The sequence below is a fragment of the Carlito syrichta genome, unplaced genomic scaffold, assembly GCF_000164805.1.
Source record: "Carlito syrichta isolate Samal-C Ts95f unplaced genomic scaffold, Tarsius_syrichta-2.0.1 Scaffold302449, whole genome shotgun sequence".
Classification (NCBI taxonomy): Eukaryota; Metazoa; Chordata; class Mammalia; order Primates; family Tarsiidae; genus Carlito; species Carlito syrichta.
In genome coordinates, this window is record NW_007246545.1 from 234,912 (window position 1) to 242,022 (window position 7,111).

A 7,111-nucleotide genomic window follows, 5' to 3' on the forward strand; every position below is an offset into this window, starting at 1 on the left:
GGGGGTGGGGTGGTGGGTGATCGGTGGTGGGAGAGCCAAAGGAGGTTAACTGGAAAAATTAAGTCCTTCTTGGGTGAGCCGTAATCCTGCTACTGCACTCCAGCCTGGGCGATGGAGTAAACAGACAACTTGTACAAGAATCCATTAAGTGGAATTACAGAAAAAGGTCCCATCTCAGCAGTTAACAAAAATGTTTTTCTTTTTTTTTTTTTGATTGGAGTCTCACTCTTGCCACCCAGGCTGGAGTGCACATGTTCACAGTCACCACAGCCTCGACCTGCTGGGCTCAGGTGATCCTTTCGCCTCAGCCTTCCAAGTAGCTGGAACTACAGAATCATGCCACCATGTCCAGCTAGTTTTTTTGTGGTTTATTGTAGAGATGAGGTCTCACCAAGTTGTCCAGGCTGGTCTTGAACCCCCGGGCTCAGGCAATCCTCTCGCTTCTGCCTCCCAAAATGCTGGGATTATAGGCTGAGCCACCGCGCCCAGCCAACAAAAATCTGATAAAGAAAAAAGAGCTCAACAAATTTTATACCTAATAAATCAGCAAAAATGGTAATTATAAACTACCCAATGTAACCAGCAGAATTCACAGGAAGGGTGATAGTGTAAGTTATTATAACCCTATTGAAAAACAACACAGCAACATTTCAAGAGTCATAAAAATATCCATACAACAATCCTTTACATCAATCCTAAAAGAAGTTAAAAGAAATACTGTACATAGATAATACTTGTAGCAGAATACTGAAAAACTAGAAAACCTACATGGTCAAGCATTACAAAACTGCAATTAAAGATAAAACAGCTTGATGGGATATTTTCAGACATTAAAATTATTATGGAGACCATGCTGAATGCTTGTTATGTTAAAGGAACAAAGAACAAAAATTACTCTGAGACTAAATAAAGAATATGCTTATAGACAAAGAAGAAGGAAATTTTAATCTGTCAGAGTGAGATTAAAAATGATTTTCTTTTTTTTTTGGTTTAGTTCCACTGTGATTTGTAAAATATGATGACAAAAAAAAAAATCCTCAATTTCTGCTAACACCCTACCTTTTAAGACTCTCTGGAAACCTATAGTAACCTTAAAGGATTCTAATATGCAGCTAGTCCTAGAAACATTGACAGGCTAGCCCCACACAATTTTCTCAATATAGTCTTCAGTCAGTCACCCTTTCTGAACTGGTTTCTCTGTCCCAAATATAGATTTCCTTATACTCTTGCTCACAACCTTCCATCCAATTAGAATGCCTTCCTTTCTTCTAATTTTAGTGATTACAGCTTGCTACCCTTGAAAAGCCTTCAATAACTACTATATACATTTATTTCTGCTCCGCTTTCTAAAGCAATTTGTCTTTAAAAAACAAAACTAACAAATAGCACTAGATTTGATTGTTTACAAAACTGTGACAAATCTATTATTATTGGAGCCGTTATTTAAATCTTTAGATAAAATTACATAAATTGCTCACAGCTTTTGAAATAACAAATTAACTTTCCACATGTTTAATTGTATTCTTCCTTTTATTAACAGTAAGCTTCTTGAGCACAGACCCTTGTAGGAAAGCCATCAAGTAACGTGTATCTGCTTTAATCCAAATCCTAAAATAAGCTGTCGTTCTAGTTTGAATATATGTGAAAGAAAACCATTATCTACAACTCTATGTGGCCATAATATCAGCAGTGAAATCTAATAGGACAAAAGACAACATAGAGACTGTAATTTTCTGTTGGTTACCAATAATATATGTTACTTTCCAAAAATAATAGGAAAGCAGCCACATGCAACACAATAATCAGTTCTGCTTAATATATACTGCATGAACAGAAATATCTGCACACAAGTGAATAAATTCAAGCAATTTTCAAAAGACTCACACGCACACATACACGAGTAACATGACCAATTTTGATTATTTAAGGGTAGTTACATAAAATTACATACCAGAAACAGAGTTTTCAATAGACTGCAGATCCAGGTCTTCTAAAACTGGAACACCTTGCTTCATGTTACCACAAGGTCAGTCTTATTCTAAAAAACAAAAACTTAATTTTGAGTATGTTATGGTTCAGACATTCAGAATAAACGACTGATTAAAAATAAAAAGAAACAAAAAAACCTTTACTTCGCTCCTAAACATTTTCACTGGTAAGAGCTCTCTCCAAAAAAATCTCCTCATTTTGAGATTTTTTTTTTGGGAGTCAGAGTCTCACTCTGTCGCTCAGACTGGAGTGCAGTGGCCGCTCCCGACCACCGCAGCCTCAACCTGTTGGGCTCCGGAGATCCTTCTGCCTCAGCCTTCCAAGTAGCTGGAACTACAGGTGCGCACTACCACGCCCGGCTAATTTTTTTGATTTATTGTAGAAATGAGGTCTCGCCAAGTTGCCCAGGCGGGTCTTGAATCAACAGTTTCAAGACTTCAGCCTTCCAAAGTGCTGGGATTATAGGTGTAAGGCACTGCACCCAGCCCCTTCTTTCAGTATAGCTTTATATCACAGAAACAATAAAAATTTGACAATTATGACTCATTAGTTTGGACTCATTGAGATAAGTTACAGAAATACAATTCTATCATAATTTCATTCATTTATACCAAAGAGATGGTCTAGTAATTGTTAATATTCATCTACATTTAACTTCCATTAAGATAACATAAAATTGTTAAAAAAGGATTGAGGAATTATAAAAAGTCTTAAAAATTAGTACTCTGATACATTCTTAATGGAGTGCTAAATCTACGTTTTATTAACAATTACAAATCAATTCAGTATTAAATTAAATATTTGGAATATTAAAAATTTGAAGGTTAAACAGCAACTATGAAACAATACTAATTTTCAGAAAAGAATTACTGTTAAAAGCCATACATTGGCTTTTTTCACAGATTTTGTATATAAATGTGCATAGATTCATTAATATTTATACTTATCAGGTAGAAGAAGATAACAATGATTAAAACAGTTGCTGCCTGTCAGAGTCTCAAATGAGAAGAGCCAAAAACTGCAAAGAAAGCGTGGTGAGTCTCATGTAAAGGGTCCTATGAGGCTAAAAAAGCACTAAGGGCATAAATGCACACTAAGGATGGAAAAATGTTAGAAAGGGCCACAGGGAAACACAAAGTCGTTAAACTCAGCTAAATATATATACTATAAAAACAATTTGTTCTTAGTATTGCTAAAGTCACTTTCGTGTAATAAAATGTTTCACTATATAAATGCCCACCTGCTCTAAAGTGAAAAAAGCAGTCTAAAAAAAAAAAATCACTACTAATGTCCAAGAAAAATCCCCCAATTATTTTACTGTATCTATAACTAAAGACTGTGATATTTCTACCTGAATACATAGAAATCCAGGAGAGACATTCAAAAATAAAGCTAAAGAAAAACCAGAAAAACCAGGTAAAGGCTCGCACTTGTAATGCCAACACTTGCGGAGACCCAGGTGAGGGAACTGCCTGAGCCCAAGGATTCAAGACCAGCCTGGGCAACTCCATCTCTACAATAATCAAAAAATAAACCAGGTGTGGTGGCACATGCCTGTAGTTCCATCGACTTGGAAGGCTGAGGCAGAAGGATCACCTGAGCCCAGCACGTCAAGGCTGCGGTGGCCATGAGCATGCCACTGCACTCCAGCCTGGCAACAGAGTTAGACTCCAGTTGAAAGAAAGGAAGGAAAGGAAGGAAGAAAGACAAACCAGAAAACTGGGGGACAAAGCAATTAAAAGGACAATAAATCAAAGTGCTGTAAAAGAAAGGTTTTTTGACAGACAACTGTGCAAGTAGTAAAAGTCCTAAATATATCCTTCAGACTTTTATTTCCAATTCCAGGAATTTACTCCAAAGAAATAATCAGGGATGTGAAGAATATCTAGATACTTAGAAATTTTAGTGGCTGATGTTCTTAGGTACAATATTTTGCAAAACATGTACAAGGATGCTCACTGACATAATAGTGCTATCATAGAAAAATAAGTAGGCTATATAAATTATGGTACACCTACATTATAAAACACTATAAAGATATGAAAGACACTTTGTGAACAAAACATTTCCAATGTTTCAAATGTTTTCCCAAAGACAAAAGCACAGGTAACAAATGAGCACAACTAGAATAATATTTTGTAAAACAAAAACCAACAAAAAAGACAGCACCCTCTGTATAATATATCCGTACAGTATAAGATGTGATTATCTTTTGGTGGAGGAAATGTAAGGGATTTTTGTTTTCTTCTTTGGGCTTTTCAGCAATTTCCAGATGCCCACTGACACGGATTATTTGGATCACAATCAGATAATGAGTTTAAAGTTCAGTAGTGCAGCTGGGCATGGTAGCTCTCGCCTGTTATCCCAGTACTTGGGGAGGCGGAAGCGAGACGGTTCAAGACCAACCTGGGAAACTTGGCAAGACCTTGTCTCTACCAAAAAAAAAAAATTTAGCTGGGCATGGAGGCGAGCACCTGTGGTTCCAGCTACTTGGAAGGCTGAGGCAGGAGGAATGCCTGAGCCCAGGAGGCTGAGGCTGCGATGGCTATGAGCTTGCCACTGCACTCCAGTCTGGGTGACAGTGAGACTCTGACTGGAAAAAATAATTCAGTAGTGGAAGTACAGATGATTACCTCCTGGAAAGTTAGTTTAGTAATATTATATTGTTTGTTTTATAAGGTCCTTAAGAACACTGCCTCACTCCTAAACACTCTCATTAACAAGATTGCTTCTATATGAGAAATTTTTAAATCAGGAAGAAAAAAAACTCACAAAAATATTAAAAATGTTTCAAAACAAAAATGTTAACTCAAAAATCCAGAAATGAGAATATGAATGAGTAAACAAATCCATAAGGATGTTCTACTTTTGGGATTTCATTCTAAAATATAATACCCAGAAGCTAATTATATGGATTCATTTGCATCCTTGACCAAACAAAACATCTTCCAACTACCATTCTAGTATTTATTTATGATCCACTGAAATGTTTTCCAGGTGGTTCTCCACCCTAACTCTAATAATTTTTACAGACATTAGGACTCACCTCAGTAATACTTTGGGATATCTGTCACCAAGATGTTCTATTTTCTTCAGCAAAACTGCCAAAAAATCCAATAAACTGTTAAATCACTCAACGATTTTCTAGTCTTGAGCCCCACCAAATAGAGGAATGCGGTTTAAAATGGAAGTTTTGAGGATCATTATAAACATCTAACCTGTGTGACTAGGTCATTCACTAGGAATACCAGCATACATTTCACGTTCTTAGTAAGTTTGAGCAAAATCACTGTTATGAACAAAAAATGGATTCTGCTTTAGTTAAGAAGATATCCTCTTGCTGAGAAAATGTAGCCCACGTGGATCATCGACGATCTCTCACAATTAAAAAATTATATCATTCTTTAATACATTCAATTTAAATTCCAATTCAACTAGTTAAAATGTCAGTTTTTGTTTCCTTTAACAGAAGGGAGGTCCTTTTATCTAAGATGTTTCCAGTCCCTGCAAAACCACTGCAATTTCCTTTCAAAAAGTAGCACAAGCCTCATATACAGTGACACAGATGCTAGTCTAAGGTCACAGTAGCGGCGTCTGTGCTGGCAGATCTCACAGCCTGATCGCGCGAGGAGCACGCGCAAACACCTCTCCCCACGCAGGGCGTTCCTAGGAACCCTGTCTTCTCCGTCTTAACTGAGGAGGCTCCCATAGCTGGCGCCGCTCGGTGAACATGGCAAGTGCCCGAAATGTACTTCCAAAAGGAGGAAGAGGAGCAGAGCCCAGAAAACCTCTCAGGTTCTCCAGAGGAACCCAAAGGATCACCTCCAGGAAAGACGAGAGCTTGTCCTCTGCCTTTCTCTTCCTCTCGGCGGGAGAGGAAGCCTCGCCCCCTTTCATCCCGCCCCTCACAACCCACCCCGCCGCAGGGAGAACTTACTTTGCCATGGCCGCCAGCGGCCCCTTCACTTCCGGTGCCGGTGCCGCTAGAGCTGCGCCATCCCCCCCGTCAACTGGACAACCGTAGCCTCCAACTGACCTTCTTGACAGCTCTGCGACTTCTCCGATTAGAACTAGGTGCTGTCCTGGAGGGCATGGTGGACGGGTGCCGCACTAAACAAATCTACCTGATAAGGACTCCACTCCCTTCACGCCACAAACACAAAATGCGATAGAGCTGCGGCCACCGCTGCCCAGACAAAATGGCGCCGAGAAGTTGTTTAGCGCAGGCGCCTTGGAAAGACCTTGCCCCGCCCCCACGCAAGCCTCTGGCTGCAGCTCTGGGTTCCGTTTCCATGGGACACTCCGCCGCCAATCCTCATGCCGAACTGCTCTTCCTGACCCCGCAATCCACCAATCAGTCCTCAGCCAGGCACATCCGGAGTCGTCTCCACCAATCATGTCTCAGGACTTCCTTACTCGATACCTGACTGTCCAATCACGTTGGTCTTCGGAGACAGCCAATCATAAGTGGAAGATGTCCTACCTGCTGTTTTCCGCACCAATCCATGAAGTTTCAGAGCTACATCCAATGAGGACGGCAGGTAGCGAGGCCCAATCCGAAGCTCTTCAGCGTCATGAGCAGCCAATAGGAGTTCGTGTAGAAGCGAGTCTGCTCAACAGCTTGTTATTTGGTGGATTGTGGCAGTAAATCGGGGCGAGTGGGGAACCGGGCGCAGGAACTGCCGTCGCGGCCAGGAGTGGTGCTGCCCGGAGGGGGGCCCACGGGGGCCGGTGGGGCGGAGGACTCAGGAGCTGACAGCGCGCACTTCACCTGCAGTTGTTAGGTGGGGAGAAGGGAAGCGGGGGGTACTGAATGGGCGAAGCGGCAGTAGCAGCTGGTGCTGCTGCCCGGGGTCCCGGTGCAGTTGGAAGCTTTGGAGGTGGAGCTGGGGATGCCAGGCGAGTGGTGCAGCGAGCGCAGGGGAAGGGGCTGGTCGCGGAGCAGCGGCAGCAACTGCAGGCACCGCCGCGGCGGCCGCCTCCTCGCCCGCTTCCCCGGGTTCCCCGGGAAAATGGCTGTGGGGCTGGCTGCGCCGCTAAGTTTGCTTCCGCGCAGTGAGGAGTGGGCTGCTTGGAGGAGCTGGCCCCCAACTCCGGGGCGCGTCCTCCCGGGTGGAGTCAG

General features: G+C 41.7%; 1 long non-coding RNA gene across 1 annotated transcript; it reads right to left on the reverse strand.

Moving 5' to 3' along the window:
* Window positions 1-462: 462 nt before the first annotated feature.
* LOC103259027 lies at window positions 463-6,183 on the reverse strand. Its single transcript, XR_504214.1, has 3 exons — window positions 5,927-6,183; window positions 1,952-2,038; window positions 463-500 (listed from the first exon to the last, which is right to left on the reverse strand). It is a non-coding gene; the product is annotated as an uncharacterized LOC103259027 (long non-coding RNA).
* Between the last annotated feature and the right edge of the window lie 928 nt (window positions 6,184-7,111).